This window comes from Tetrao urogallus (genome assembly GCF_951394365.1).
Source record: "Tetrao urogallus genome assembly, chromosome: Z".
NCBI lineage: Eukaryota > Metazoa > Chordata > Aves > Galliformes > Phasianidae > Tetrao > Tetrao urogallus.
In genome coordinates, this window is record NC_136816.1 from 49,488,794 (window position 1) to 49,505,675 (window position 16,882).

A 16,882-nucleotide genomic window follows, 5' to 3' on the forward strand; every position below is an offset into this window, starting at 1 on the left:
GCCCCAAGGAGTCGGCAATCATTCCTTTGCCTCCGAGCCACGAGCAAGAACGTCCCACGGCTACCGCAGCGCTTCCTTGCCCGGCCAATGCATCGGGGCTGAAGGACACTGGCTGTCAAACGGACTCTGCAGGCCTGCGTGTGACTGACATCAAAGCCAGCAGCCAGCACCTCAGGGCAGCGCTTGCCACCATCTCAAAGCTGCAGCTCAGTCAGGAGACTCTCAGGAAGCTCTCCATGCACACGGCCAGAAAATGCCTGCAGGTGAAGCTTAAGGACTTCCCTGTGGCAGTGCGGAAGTCTGTGTGGCAACACTCTGCATACCAGAAGGCTCGCAAATACTTCCACAGCCGTCAGGCTCTGTTCCTGAGCGAGGAGAAGCGCGAGGCCCTGGAGCTGCACATCCGCTCCATGAAGCTGGAGCGCCTTGGGAACCGTCTCATCTCAGGCAGCCCGCTGAAGCCAGCTGTGTCCCAGGAGGAAGAATCTGCCAGCACTTATGTGACTGCACCACCTGAGGCACCTTGGGCTGAGGCAGGCCCTAGCAGAGGCAAGAGCGCCTGGAGAGCCACAGCGGAACGCGGTGGCTTTCGGCTTGTCAGGAGAACATTCCGTGGAGTGCAACAGACCACCACCACCTACCGCAGCTCATTGTTAAATGCTTGCGGTGACCCTGACTGTGACCCTGTGGCTGCACCAACTAGCAAGGTGGTCTGGGGGAAGATATGCCCGATTCCTGAAAAGCCGAGGGTCTCTGCCTCTAAGGACGTCCAACTTGCTTGCAAGGGGAGAATCGTGCAATGATAGAGTCAGTCATTTCTGACCAAACCCAGGCAAGGAAATTGAAAGTCATGCCAGCCCCTGCATTCTGTCAGTGTGTTTGGGCGTTTCTGTCCAGAGGAGTGTGGACCCAAGTCAAGCTCAGGTCTGCGCCCCTCTCTAGAGTTGACAGGAGAGGGGAGCACCTCTCACAGAGACTGCTGACAGGAGAGTCTGTGACAGAAGCCCCAGTCTGGCAAGAACCATCAGTTCAAGCTACTTACACCGGTTCACTGGGCAATCTACCCTTAACATTTGGCAGATCTACCCAGCCTGATAGCTATTAGCAGGCACCGAAACTTCCTGTCACTACCACCTAACTCTGGGGTTTTAGCCACGATCTTATAGTTAAGTCAGGCACAAGCAACAGCTTAGCAGTGTCTGCAAGGAGATACGCCGCACTTGTGATGGAAAAGCTAAAGGCAACAAGGCACAGAAGACCGGGAAGATCTAAGAACAGAGCAAACGTGCCAAGACTGTCAAGAGAGCTTTGCAAGGCACACACGAGAGGAAGCGCCATGCCAATAGCACGCTTTCTATACAAAATGCCTATTTTGCTCCTAAATAAAAACATCAATATCTACTTGTGTCAAAGAGCTTTCTCTACGGGGGCCTCCCTGAGGATCGAGGCGGGAGATGGGCTCAGGAGTACCAGGGAAGGTGTGCTGTCCCACATGAGGACCTGCAGATGAGGATAAGCCCCGGCAAGTTGGCTGGAGCTTCTCCTCCGTCGTGGCCTGCCCACCGGGGGGGCAGCCCGGTGTCTCTGTGAGTCATCAGGAGGCACAGCACCAAGTCCTGCACCACCTGATGCTCTGAGGGGTTTGCAGGCTCCCACAGCTGTTGGCTCCTTCTGCAGGCAGGCAGGCTTGAGGTGGTGCAGGGCAAGTCCTTTGGCTCACCCTGGCCTGTGATCCTGGAGCCAGCCCTGCCTGGTCTGTGGGAGTGGGGAAGGCAGCACGAAGCAGGGACCAAGGCTGCATGCAGAGTATGGTCCACTGCTCTCCCAGGATGGGCAGCTGCCAGGTCCTCCCTTGCATATGGGAAGAACTGGGTTCTCACATTGCTGAAGCGGCTTCTGGTCACTGCCAGTTATCTGTCAGTACCTGCTGCTGTCTTAGGCAGCCCAGAAGGCCAACTATATCCTGGGCTGCATTAAAAAGGCGCGGCCAGCAGGGGGAGGGAGGCGATTGTCCCCCTCTCCTCGGCTCCTGTGAGGGCCCATCTGCAGTACTGCGTCCAGGCCTGGGGCCCCCAGCACAAGAAGGATGTGGAGCTGTTGGAGCGGGTCCAGAGGAGGGCCACTAAGATGGTCAGAGGGCTGGAGCACCTCTCGTGTGAAGAAAGGTTGGGGGAACTGGGCTTGTTTAGCTTGGAGAAGGGAGCTATGCCCTTTTACCCTGCCTAGGTGAGGTGCCCGCGTTGCTCCTGGGAACTGCTCTGAGGGCCCAGCCAGACGGCTGCTGATTTAGGGGCTGAGCAACGCTGAGACAAGTTTGCTGGAAGGAGCTCCCAGCCCTGCTTGTACGACACCTGTCACCCCTCCAGCCTCATGTCTCCCACAAGGCACGCAAGAGTGTTTGCCCAAAGGCATGAGCTAGCACTCAGGAAGACTTTGGGGCTTGGAAAAACTCCAGGGTCGAGGAAGACTAAGCAGGAGGCAGCGAATGCCCCTCTGAGCGACAGAGGGCACCCAGGTTCTCTGGCTCACAGCAGCCATTGTACTGAGCAGTGGCAGGACGCAGGTTGGGGTCACCTGCTCCTCCCAGTCTCCAGGTGCTCCATTTCTCACTGCTGTCCACAGCCAGGCTTTCCGTGCAAGGCTATGCCCCCACCACCTACGCTTCGTAGGAGCGATGCTCCTCCAACGGCTGGGGGGAGCAGCGGGTGCTGTGCCCCAGCCATTGGGTGGGGGTGTGCCTAGCGATGCCCGGAGGGGTGCGCGAGGACAGACGAGCTGTGGTGGTGCCAGGCTGGGAGCACCCATAGGGGCCCTCACTGAAGGAGTCGGTGTTGCAGGTCTGTGCAGCCAGCATCCCTCCGAGTCCCTTATCCCCAGTCCTTGTTGACTCAGTGCCACCAGCCAGGACCTCAGCTGCAGAGTATCCCAGCAGCTGGATCATGCCTGGCTGGCCCAAAGAGCACGTGGCTGTGGCGTAGACACCATGGAGGGGAAGCCAGCTCGAGCCCAGGTTGCATCAGGGCTCTTCCCGCTGGTGCCTTGTCTGGGATCTGCAGCAGCAGCAGCAGCAGCAGCAGCTGTGGCTTGGCACACTGCCTCTCATCTCTGCAGCCACTGAGATGTGGCTCTCAGGTGAAATTCCAAAGAGTCAAGTTATATTAGGAATTAATCAAGATGATTTGCTTTTGGCGATGCACTCGGCTTCCGGGTGGACACATTCTGCACCAAAGCAGGGAATTGCCTTGGCGGGCTGAGGGTAGCCCCTGGCAGGGAGCAGCTGCCGGGAGTCACCATCCTCCGTGTGGCAGCGGAGCTCTGAGACGGCAGGGGCTGAGCCAGGAGCAGAGGGGTCGTGCCCTGCACGTGCAAAGGCAGCCAACAGGGAGCACCTGGTGTGGCAGGCAGGCAGAGACAGAAGCGCAGACCGGAGGCCCACAGTCCCTCTGGCCTGATGCGTGTATCCACATGCAACTCCTGAGGAGTGAGAAGGCTGCCCAGACCCTTGGCTCCGGGGACCTCCGGAACCGAGGGGTCACCCATAGGACCAAGGTAGGTGGGGGGTGTCATGGCCACAGATGTGCCCAACTGCTTGAGCAGCTGCCCAGGCTGAGAGAGGAGGTTGCCAGTCTGAGACGCGTTCAGGCGTCTGAGAGGGAAATCGATGCCTCGTATCACAGGGTGGAGCGGACAGACAGACAGCCCTGTCTCGGGGCCCGGCCGGGGGAAGGTGGCAAGCAGTCTCCTGACCTGACCAGAGGGTAAACATGTGCAGAGTGAGAGGCTCTGGGCCCTCGTCTCTGTTCAGGGCAAAAGGAGAAGCCTCCCCCTTGGCCCTGAGGTGCCACGAGCCGATAGATTTCAGACTCTGGTGTGGGAGAAGGAAGAAGCTAGGGACAGCAGCTTGGAACTGGAAGGGGATGATGACACTAAGAAAGTCCAACCGAGGGCCTGAATCACAAGCAGTGCCACTGAAAAAAAAGAGGTGTAATTGGAGACTCCTTGCTGAGGAGCACTGAGGCACCCGTCTGCCGCCAGATAACCACTCCAGAGAGGTCTGCTGCCCACGTTAGGAACATCAGGAAGACAGTGTCTGGAACGGTAACACCAGTCGACAGCTATCTTCTCCTGGTCTTTCGAGCCAGGTCACACGAGGCTGCAACCAGGGAATTAAAACACATCAAAAAGGACCTTGCGTCCCTGGGGAAGGTGTTGGAGGGGTCAGCAGTGCAGGCGATGTTCTCCTCGGTGCCCCTGGCTGGACACGGGGATCGGGCAGAAAGAGGAGAACTGAGCAGTTGAATGACCGGTTGTGTGAGTGGCGTCACGCCCAAGGCTAGGGCTTCTATGCAGGAGAGTTGGACTAGATGGCCTTCAGAGGAAAAGAGCATCACAGAATCACAGGCTTGTAGGAGTTGGAAGGGACCTCTAAAGATCATCAAGTCCAACCTCCCTGCTTCAGCAGGTCCCTTCCAACTCCATATGATTCCACGAAGATTTCCACACGGATCATGGTCTTGCTAACAGCCTTGCCTGAGCCAGTGAGAAGGATCTGCCTTAGCAGGTCTCATTCTGTCTTTCCAACGGTGTAGCTCTTTAGACTCAAGATTTCTCTAGCGGCGATCCCCAGGTGTCAGTACTGGAGCCAGTCTTGTTTCATACCTTTATTGGTGATCTGCATGATTGAATGCACCCTCAGTAAGTTTTCAGATGATGCTGGATCGGTTGAGGGCTGCGGCCAGCTGCGTGAGGCTCAGCAGGATTCAAGTGCTCTGGAGTCACAACAACCCCATGCGGCGCTACAAGCTTGGGGCAGAGTGGATGGCGTACGTGGTGGCAAAAGGTCTGGGGGCATTAGTCAACAGCCACCTGAACATGTGCCAGCAGTGTGCCCAGACAGCCAAGAAAGCCAGCGACATCCTGGCTTGCATCAGGAACGGCGTCGCCAGCAGGACCGGGGATGCAACTGTTGCTCTGTACCTGGCAGCAGTGAGGCGGCACCTGGAGTACGTGCTCAGACTACTTCTCTACAAGGAAGATACTGAGGTGAGGCAGCTGGCCGGTTGGGTGCAGGGAGACGTGAGATATGCAGGTGGAATGCTTGGGAAACGTGGAGATCAAATGGAAGAGATTAGGTTATTGGGAAGGCAGATTGGTGCGATACGGACCTCAAATGCCTCCACCCCAGAGCGGCCACGGTAACAAGACAGCGGCCAGCACGAGGCGTGTGCAGGCATGGGGTGGGCAGGCGGAGGCAGAGTGCCCATGCCCATGCTCGGGCTCCGCCCCGCAGCGTGTCATGGTTCTGAGGGCGAGTGGGCAGCATTGTGATGTCAGCATGCTCGAGCTGTGAGTTCAGAGGGGTGGTCCCACCTCTGCCATTGCGGTCGTGACCGGCGTTTAGCGATGGTTGACGACAGCTCTCTCTTTGTCCCTGTAACCCTTGTCCTTTGCTATGGCCTCCTGTACCTGGTGGCCAGAGTCTTCCTGCTCACCGTGATCCGACACCTACAGGTAGGGGAGATTTGAGGGTGGGGGTGACTTGTGGCTGGGGGACTTGGGGCTGGGGGAGTTGGGAGCAGTTCTGCGGGTCCACCCAGGAGTTTGACTGAGCCATGTCCGTGTGTCCACAGGCCGGCAGACAGCGCCTGCGGTGGAGGAAATGGTGGCAGCGAGCAGTGGCACCGGAGCCAGGTAGGTCCTCTGAGGGTCGGCCTGTGCCCCAGACTTGCCCAGGAGCATCCATCCCCTGGCTGGGCTGAGCCTCAGGGAGCAGCCGAGCCCTGGCCCAGAACCGGGCCCAATGAACCCTGGCCAGATGGGCCCAGGGTACGGACGTCCAAACGTTTGGGCTTGTCTGGGCTGCGCTGAGTGAGTAGAAATTGTCTTGGGCGTCTATCCATGAGTTGCTCTGAAAGTAATGCCTCCTATTTATTTACATGCAAACTACTGATGTGCAGAATCAAACTCTATAGCCCACATGAGGTTATAAAGCAGGTGTGTTTATTACAGCACCGGGTGCACACCGAGAAAAGCAGTGGTTAGATTCTTAAAAGACATAACACATACACGTTGTTTACAGTCCAAGGAAATGGGCTGGAATTCTGAGAAATTACAACTTACGGTCTCACCTCCTAGAGCATGCACCTTAAAAATGTGGTTGTGGTCTCTGGCGGTTCTTGGATGAAAGCTAACAGTCTTCCATTAAAAAAGGACGTGCCTGGCCCAGAGCATCTCTGGAGACCCTGTCCCACTGTGGCTCGAGTCCTTGTTTGATCTCCACGTTTCCCAAGCATTCCACCTGCATATCTCACGTCTCCCTGCACCCAACCGGCCAGCTGCCTCACCTCAGTATCTTCCTTGTAGAGAAGGGCCCCAGTCTGAGCACGTACTCCAGGTGCAGCCTCACTGCTGCCAGGTACAGAGCAACAGTTGCATCCCCGGTCCTGCTGGCGACGCCGTTCCTGATGCAAGCCAGGATGTCGCTGGCTTTCTTGGCTGTCTGGGCACACTGCTGGCACATGTTCAGGTGGCTGTTGACTAATGCCCCCAGACCTTTTGCCACCACGTACGCCATCCACTCTGCCCCAAGCTTGTAGCGCCGCATGGGGTTGTTGTGACTCCAGAGCACTTGAATCCTGCTGAGCCTCACACAGCTGGCCGCAGCCCACCGATCCAGCGTCATCTCAAAACTTACTGAGGGTGCATTCAATCATTCCCTGTTTTACAGGTGCCGAGAGTCAGTCGGCTGAACACAGGAGCCCCCAGTGTGAACCATGGAGCCCCTGCAGTGAGGCCGACCAGAAGCTCCAGCAGCTGCTTCTGTCAGGGCTGCCTCAGTGCAAGACTGTGCTGGGCCCTGACTTCCTGCAGGCGGCCTGGAGGGACCTGGAGGAGCTGGTGGAGAAAAACAGCCTGTCATACCACTGCTGCAGCTCCCCTGAGGTCCAGAGCGGTCCCGGGAAAGGCAAGGTCGAGTCCTTGAACGCGCCCAGCACAGTCTGCTCCCCTGGAGCCGCATGGATCGCTGAAACCCAGAGAGACCTCAAGCTACGCGTGGCCCAAAGAAGCCTGCAAGTGCAACAGGGGAGCCTGCCCAAACGGGTCTTACTCTCCCAGCAGCAGGCTTGGGGAAGACAGTGCCGCCGCATCCTGCCCAAGCTCATCAAGTCAGGGCAGACCCAGCCTCTGCTGCGGGGAAGGATGTGCCCCTCGCTGAAAGGCAAGGGCGACTGCATCGCAGACAGCATTCTCAAGAGGCAAGAGATAAGAGAGTGGGGTGATCCCAACCCTACAGAGATCTCCATGTACCGGCTGGTGCAATGCCCCCCTAGAATTCTTCCCCGGAATATGGGTCTAACCGGGAAGGTCATCCTTCGGAAAGCTCATGTCCAGGGCCAGGCTGAGCAACGGGAGCGTCCCAGGAAGGAGCAGCAGTGCCGCCCCAAGGAGTCGGCAATCATTCCTTTGCCTCCGAGCCACGAGCAAGAACGTCCCACGGCTACCGCAGCGCTTCCTTGCCCGGCCAATGCATCGGGGCTGAAGGACACTGGCTGTCAAACGGACTCTGCAGGCCTGCGTGTGACTGACATCAAAGCCAGCAGCCAGCACCTCAGGGCAGCGCTTGCCACCATCTCAAAGCTGCAGCTCAGTCAGGAGACTCTCAGGAAGCTCTCCATGCACACGGCCAGAAAATGCCTGCAGGTGAAGCTTAAGGACTTCCCTGTGGCAGTGCGGAAGTCTGTGTGGCAACACTCTGCATACCAGAAGGCTCGCAAATACTTCCACAGCCGTCAGGCTCTGTTCCTGAGCGAGGAGAAGCGCGAGGCCCTGGAGCTGCACATCCGCTCCATGAAGCTGGAGCGCCTTGGGAACCGTCTCATCTCAGGCAGCCCGCTGAAGCCAGCTGTGTCCCAGGAGGAAGAATCTGCCAGCACTTATGTGACTGCACCACCTGAGGCACCTTGGGCTGAGGCAGGCCCTAGCAGAGGCAAGAGCGCCTGGAGAGCCACAGCGGAACGCGGTGGCTTTCGGCTTGTCAGGAGAACATTCCGTGGAGTGCAACAGACCACCACCACCTACCGCAGCTCATTGTTAAATGCTTGCGGTGACCCTGACTGTGACCCTGTGGCTGCACCAACTAGCAAGGTGGTCTGGGGGAAGATATGCCCGATTCCTGAAAAGCCGAGGGTCTCTGCCTCTAAGGACGTCCAACTTGCTTGCAAGGGGAGAATCGTGCAATGATAGAGTCAGTCATTTCTGACCAAACCCAGGCAAGGAAATTGAAAGTCATGCCAGCCCCTGCATTCTGTCAGTGTGTTTGGGCGTTTCTGTCCAGAGGAGTGTGGACCCAAGTCAAGCTCAGGTCTGCGCCCCTCTCTAGAGTTGACAGGAGAGGGGAGCACCTCTCACAGAGACTGCTGACAGGAGAGTCTGTGACAGAAGCCCCAGTCTGGCAAGAACCATCAGTTCAAGCTACTTACACCGGTTCACTGGGCAATCTACCCTTAACATTTGGCAGATCTACCCAGCCTGATAGCTATTAGCAGGCACCGAAACTTCCTGTCACTACCACCTAACTCTGGGGTTTTAGCCACGATCTTATAGTTAAGTCAGGCACAAGCAACAGCTTAGCAGTGTCTGCAAGGAGATACGCCGCACTTGTGATGGAAAAGCTAAAGGCAACAAGGCACAGAAGACCGGGAAGATCTAAGAACAGAGCAAACGTGCCAAGACTGTCAAGAGAGCTTTGCAAGGCACACACGAGAGGAAGCGCCATGCCAATAGCACGCTTTCTATACAAAATGCCTATTTTGCTCCTAAATAAAAACATCAATATCTACTTGTGTCAAAGAGCTTTCTCTACGGGGGCCTCCCTGAGGATCGAGGCGGGAGATGGGCTCAGGAGTACCAGGGAAGGTGTGCTGTCCCACATGAGGACCTGCAGATGAGGATAAGCCCCGGCAAGTTGGCTGGAGCTTCTCCTCCGTCGTGGCCTGCCCACCGGGGGGGCAGCCCGGTGTCTCTGTGAGTCATCAGGAGGCACAGCACCAAGTCCTGCACCACCTGATGCTCTGAGGGGTTTGCAGGCTCCCACAGCTGTTGGCTCCTTCTGCAGGCAGGCAGGCTTGAGGTGGTGCAGGGCAAGTCCTTTGGCTCACCCTGGCCTGTGATCCTGGAGCCAGCCCTGCCTGGTCTGTGGGAGTGGGGAAGGCAGCACGAAGCAGGGACCAAGGCTGCATGCAGAGTATGGTCCACTGCTCTCCCAGGATGGGCAGCTGCCAGGTCCTCCCTTGCATATGGGAAGAACTGGGTTCTCACATTGCTGAAGCGGCTTCTGGTCACTGCCAGTTATCTGTCAGTACCTGCTGCTGTCTTAGGCAGCCCAGAAGGCCAACTATATCCTGGGCTGCATTAAAAAGGCGCGGCCAGCAGGGGGAGGGAGGCGATTGTCCCCCTCTCCTCGGCTCCTGTGAGGGCCCATCTGCAGTACTGCGTCCAGGCCTGGGGCCCCCAGCACAAGAAGGATGTGGAGCTGTTGGAGCGGGTCCAGAGGAGGGCCACTAAGATGGTCAGAGGGCTGGAGCACCTCTCGTGTGAAGAAAGGTTGGGGGAACTGGGCTTGTTTAGCTTGGAGAAGGCTGCAGAGAGACCTCATTGTGGCCTTCCTCAACTTGAAGGGAGCGTATGAACAGGAGGGGGAACAACTGTTTACATGAGTTGATAGTGATAAGACAAGGTGGAATGGTTTTAGACTAAGACAAGGGGAGGTTTTGATTAGATATTAGGAGGAAGATTTTCACACAGAGGGTGGTGATGCACTAGAACGGGTTGCCCAGTGAGACTGTGGATGTGCCTCATCCCTGGAAGCATTCAAGGCCATGCTGGAGGTGGCTCTGGGCAGCCTGGTCTGGTGGTTGATGGCACTGCACATAGCAGGGTGCTTGAAACTAGATGATCTCTTTTTACCCTGGCCATTCTATGATTCTACGGTTCTATGCTCCTACGATTCCATGGACCCATTTTCTGACTCTCTGGCATGCACAGATACAGACCAGGTGGTCACTCTGCGTCCCCACCAAAAAAGGGAGCTATGCCCTTTTAACCTGCTCTGAGGGCCCAGCCAGACGGCTGCTGTCCTTATGAAGACATGAGTTGTCAGCAATCTAGGAGGCTCTTGGAATTCGCTGAGGATAACTTTCTGAGGCAACTAATAACAGCCCCACCAGGAGAGATGCAATACTGGAACTGTGCCTCACCAATGTCAATGAACTGGTTGGTGACATCAGGATTGGAGGTAGCCTGGGCTGTTGTGACCATGAGTCGAGTTTATGCTGGCAAATATTTAAGAAGGGTTTACCTCAGCGTGCAATAGCTTTCTATTCCCAAGTGTAGTAAGTTGGGAAAGGAAAGCAAGAGACTGGCATGGCTGAACTGACGCCTGCTGGTCAAACTGAAGACCAAGAAGTAAATGCACTGGCAGTAGAAACAGGGACACGTGGGAAGAGTACAAGGAAGCTGCTAGGTTGCATATGGATGGGCTCAGGAAAGCCATGGCCCAGCTTGAACTGAACTTCACAGGGGATGCCATAAAGAATAAGTAAAGCTTCTACAGGTACCTCAATCGGAAAAAGAAATTCCAGGAGGGTGTACCCCCCTAGTGAGTGACACAGGCAGGCCGCTAACAACAGACAAGGAGAAGGCTGAGGTACTCAACACTTCTACCTCGATCTTATCTGACAACTGCTTGCCCACAGCCCTCAAACTTCTGGTTTGGTAGGAGGGGATTTTGGAAGCCACATCACCCATGTAAACGAAGGTGAGGTTCATGAGCTCCTGATGCACCTGAACATCCACACCTCTATACATTCTGATGAGACACATCCCAGAGTCCAGAGGCAACTGTCTGATGTAGTCGCCAAGCCACTCCTAATGACATTTGAAATGTCGTGACAATCAGTCACAGTTATGGCAATAAAGTCCCTGGTAATTAAAAAAAAAAAGCAGTACGCTCACTTTTAAAAAGGATAAAAAGGATGACCCTGGGTACTACTGACCTGTCAGTTTCATCTCTGTACTGGAGAAGATCAAGGAGCAATCTTCCTATGCCATAGGAAGCTATGCTATAGGAAGCTAAGCCTTAGCTTAGCTCACATGGGCAGGCACATGGAAGGCAGGAAGGTGATATGGAAGAACGAACCTGGCTTTACCAAGGGAAATTCTCTTGACCAATCTTAGCAGCCTTCTATAATTGTGTCACTGCATCCATGAACAAGGGAAGAGCCACTGATGTTATCTATCTTGATTTCAGTAAGGCCTCTGACACCGTATCTCACAACATCCTTCTCTCCAAATTGGCAAGATGTGGACTTCATAGGTGGACTGTTCAACGAATGAAGAATTGGCTGTAGGATTGGGTCAGAGAATGTTGGTCAATGGCTCAATGTCTAGATGGAAATCGGAGATGAGAGGTGTCCCCAGGGGTTGTTATTGGGTCTGATAATTTTTAGTATCTTCACTCATGACATTGACAGTGGGGTTGCATGCATCCTCAGCAAGCTTGTGGATGGCACCAAGCTGTGGATGCAGCTGACACACCAGAGGAATGGGATGCCATCCCGAAGGACCTAGACAGCATTGAGCACTGGGCCCAGGTGAACTTTATGAGGTTCAACAAATCCAAGTGCAAGATTCCTCAGACACAGCTCTTCACAATCTATCCTCTTTCTAACACAGAGGGTTTACTCCGCCATACCTCCTGCCCTGTCTATCCCTTCTGAAAAGCCTGTAGTCCTCAGTCATGGATTCATCCCGCAGTGTTTCCATCATAGCAGTTAGATCATACTTTCCCAATTGCACCATGGTTTCTAACTCCCGTTTATTTCCCATGCTACACTCCTTGGTATAGAGGCACTTCAGCTTAGCTAGTGGCCTCATTGCCTCCTCAGAGGAGCCCTCCCTAGTACCTCTAGGACAAGTCTGGGGTTTTCCCTTACTGCTTCCCAAGTTGACAGCACTCCCACCTGCTTCTCTGTCACCCAGCACACTGACTTCCAGCATCATATCTAATTTAAAGCCCTGCTAACCAGCCCAGACACCTTGTTTCCAAGAATATTTGTGGCCCTTCTAGGCAATCAGCTTCCATCTGCTGTTAGCACTCCCCCTTTCACAAGGGCTGTGTCCCAAGCCATAATACCCAAAGCCCTGAGTAAAACACCATTCCAAAGCCATTCATTCAACGTGTCCACCCTCCTTCTCCTTTTCTGTGGATCTCAGTCACCAACTGAGAGGACAGAAGTGAACACAGCCTGTACTCCTGATCCCTTCAGAAATCTTCCCAGAGCCCTGAAGTCCCTTTTGATCACCTAAGAACTTCTTTTCCTACCTCTTCATTTCAATGTGGAAAACAAGTAATGGGTAATAATTGGAGGGCTTAACCAGGTGAGTGATGTTCCTGGCAATACCTCTCACTTGGACACCAGGCAGGCAACGCACCTCCCTGTGGGATGGATCCGAGCAGCATACTGGGCTCTCAGTTCCCTTCAGAAGGGAGTCCCCTATGACAACAGCCCTTCTTTTTTTCCTGATGTTGTAGCAAAACAGGCAGCAGACTGACTAGGCTTGGGTGACCTCTCCTGCATGGATTTTCCTGCATGGACTTTCATGGACATCAACAACCCCCAGTCCCTCCAGCTCCAGAGCCATATACCTGTTACGTAAGGGCACCTGGGAAGGTGCAACAGGCTGAGGGGCTGTTGGTTTACAGTTTTTCTTCGTTAAAACAGCTTACGTGATTCACACACCCTGACTCCTCCTCTCCATCTTCCCATGGCTTTTTCAAGGTAGGGGCATGGATCTGCATCCATGAGGTAGCTGTTGCCCTGGCACTTCACATCAGCCACTATCGCAACAGCTGCCAGGCTCTCCGTGATCTTGCGGTGCCTTGGATAACAGAACTGACTGGAACCCCCCACACATCGCGACCAGTCACTGTGGTCCTGGATGGAACAGCTGTGAAGCAGCTAACCTTGGTGACCAAGTGTCGTGGTTGTGAAAGAACCCGCAGCTTAAACTGAGAGGAAAGAGGTGTGGGAACACAAGAAAAAACTGTTCAGAGCAGCAGGTGTGCAGCAAGATAAGCAGTATGAGAACCAAGGATACCTTCTGAAAAACAAAGAACCTCTCACGCCATCTCCTAAAGGCATGACCGAGATCCTGGTGCATTGGGCTCGGAAGAAGGGACATTTGTCAGAAGTGGTGCTTATATTCAGTGTTGACGAATGGCGGGGTATTGGGGACTGCATGTGAAAATCAATCATTGATGGTGGAAAGGAAGAAAAATTAATGCAGACCCTTGGCCCCTTGTGGAGGTCTATATTAATTCTTTAAAAGCCATGCAAACCGAGCGACAGGCAGCCACTGCAGCTATACAGGCACTTGCCAGTACAACAACTAATTAGGCACTGGAGTTTGATGTGCTTGTTTGGGGCATCACACACCCTGTGTGTTCCTCAGCAGGTCAGGTAAAAGCATCGGTAGAGGCACCAGCTCCTGATCTTTCAGATGACACTGTTACTGAGTTGTCTGCAGTACTGCAGCGGTGTGGAAAGTCAAAGTATTGTTTCTGCATTGAACACTGAAAATGGCAATTGATCTCAACAATTAAGCTGTAACATATCCTTAGAAATAGCTAAATAACTGATGTGGAAAGTAAGAATACCACGTAAATATTAGTAACATATTTTAGAAACATAGTTACCGAACCACCTAGCAAATACTTTCTCACAAAGCTGCGATAGATTTTGAATGTTCTAAACAATATGGGTATAGTGTTCTGAGCTAGGAAATATTGTAAGGTTGTTCATTAGACCAGCAGAAGCAAAATACATTTAACAAACTTTCAAGGAGTCAGAGCCTTTACACAAAGCAGAACTGTCCCACTTGGTGGGAATGTTAGGATGCCATAGACAGGCTCCAAGATACTCCCCTCTATCCTCCTTCCGAGCTTATCTCTATGCAAGGACAAATGAATGACCAGAACAATGACCCAATGTGAAGGGGCACAAATGTTAGGGGGGTAATTAAACAATTGAGGCTATGACTATGTTTATGTTGTAAACTGATATCTGAAAAGTTACAACCAAATGTTTGTTAAGAAAGCAATTATTAGAAGTCAATTAATCAATTACGACATTTGTGTTTGGGCAGCAAAGATGTGTGTCTACTTGGTGTTTGTATGATTAGTGAAGCATCGCAAAAGAGTGTGAACCTGCGGTACTCAGCCAATGAGGAACCAGGGGCGAAAGAGCTCAGTGGCGGGCAATAGGGGATAAAAGATGTAACACTGTTATCTCGGGGCTCTCCTGCTTGCAGGAGGCCCGCCATTGCAATTGTGAATAAAATCTGCTTTATCAGAGAAACAGTCCTAGAAAATCATTTGGGTATTTCCAACAGTGGGAAACAGGGGCTATACCTGATATCACCCCTGATGGACACTGCAAAGAGATTCCTGCAGAATCAGAGAGCGACGATGGGGGTGAGGTGTTGGAAAAACTGGACTGGGAGGTTTAAAATATTAACAGAGCGATTACATAATCTGGAAATCTGTGGCAAATAAAGGGTACAGGGCCTGACCGAGGCTCTGAACCAGTGCCTTCTACGGGTCCTGTCCTACCGACAGCGCCTCCTGCTCCACCGACTCAGCCGGCAGCACCGCCCGGCTGAATTACGCAGAGTTCGTTTCGCGCAGGCCCGCAGCGCTCTGCGGGACAGGAGGTGAACGGTCGGGAACTATGGGGAGTTCACTAACGAAGGAGCAGCAAGTAAATCTTACAGCATTACGGTTAGTTTTAACGTTTCGGAATCAGCCTGCATTTACCTTAGCATTACTTACTTTTCTCAAATGGTTAAGCAAAAATGTCCCTGAATTTCCTAAACTGGATTCTCTTTACATGGAGAGCTTTGGGACAAAATTGGTGCAACACTCCGGGAGGTTTCTATTAGTAAAAACAGAACGGCTGCCAAACTTTTACCTGCTTGGCACCAAATAATAGAAGGGCTCAAACAAATTCGACAAGGAAGAATTTCTTCCGACTGATCTCCATCGCCCGCCCTCACTCCCACCCCCCCTCCCATCCCCACCGCTACTTCTCGGTGCAGAAAGCAGCCCTGGTCCGGATTCCAGCCGCGTCCCCGACAGCACCCCTGACCGCGGAAAACAGAAACGACCACCGCCCCCCCCGCTCCCGCCTTCGGTCCCGCCTCTGACGCTCGCCGCGTCGCTCCCGCCCTCCGCCTCCCACCCAAATTCAATCGGCAGCTAGCTATCGTCAGTCCTTACTTCACGACATTTCCCTTGTCGTATATGGTCCAAGAGAAGCAAGCTTTCGCAGTTATTTGTCAGTGGAAAAAAAAAAAAAAAAAAAAAAAAAAAAAAAAGAAGCATGCTTCTTCTCAAAACAGCCTACTAAAGAATTTTCTACTTCTTCTGTGGTTTTTTTTTTTTTTTTTTGCTGGAATGGCTGTTTGCCCCTGCTCAGCTTCGGTCGTCCTTGATGACTCGTATGGATATAGTATCTGAGCTGATTTGTATGGGCAGAGACAGATTGCATAGCGGGATGAGAACCTGACGATATTAGTTTACCCTTTACCTCACAGTGGGCAGACTGGGTGTACTGTCATTCCCTACTGTCATTTCCTCCCCTTACAGTTGGCTTTAGAAGGGTATCCTGGCCGTCTGCATACAGAACGCCCAGATCAGTGAATAGTGCAGTCCCTGAAAAAACTGACTGGATTGGAATACCTTGGTATTCAAAACAACTGGTGGATGGTCGCACAGTATATACTGATGCTGGACGCCAGAGCTGCAAAGCTGTCTGTGTGTGGTGGGACAATGGCTGGAAGCATCAGTTTGTGCCAACAGAGCCAAGAGACAGCTTACAAACTGTGGAACTAAAAGGGATTTTATGGGCCTTTACTGCATGGCCAAATGAACCTCTAAATGTTGTAACTGATTCCCTCCACGTTGCTGGTGTATGCCAAAGAATTGAGGATGCCCACGTTAGAGACAACAAGAATGTGTGGGCTTATCTCTCTGTTTTTATGTCTTAAACACACGTTACAGAAAAGAAAGAACCATATTGTGTCATCCATTCGTTGCCACCTAAACACCCTTGTTTAGGGGAGGGTAATGGTGTAGTTGATAAATTGGTTATGGTGACCCCTGTTAATCTGTTTGTTGCTGCCTGTAGCTCTCATGAGATGTTTCATCAAAATGCCTGTGGTTTGCATAAATAGTTTAATATTGGCATGAATGATGCAAGGTTGATAGTACTGACATGTCCATAGTGCAGTCACCATAATGGTGGCCTTGGGCTGGGGACTAATCCCTGAGGTTTGCAAGCATTGGAAGTGTGGCAAACAGATGTCACCCATATTGCAGAGTTGGGTCAATTGCAGTGTGTTCCTGTCACTATCGTCTTGCTCTGGGTTTATACGGGCTTCTCCTTTAGCGGGTGAATCTGCTAAATATGTCATTAAACATGGGATTACATGTTTTGCTATCTTGGGAGTTCCAAATAAATTAAAATGGATAATGGGCCGTCCTATAAGTCGCAGTCAGTGCAGTCTTCTTTGCAAAAGTGGGGAGTTCAACATAACTTCCAAATACCACATACTCCTACAGGTCAGGCTATTATAGAACACGCGTATACTACACTAAAAGCACAACTAAACCGAATGAGCGATACACGTGATGTGCCAGATCACCTCACGAGTGCTCTTTTCTCCCTTAATTTCCTTTCTGTACGAGGAGGCTCATTGGTACCTGCTATAACCTTGCATCATTCAGGCACTAGTATGAGAGTATTATCTGAGTCTGCAAAAG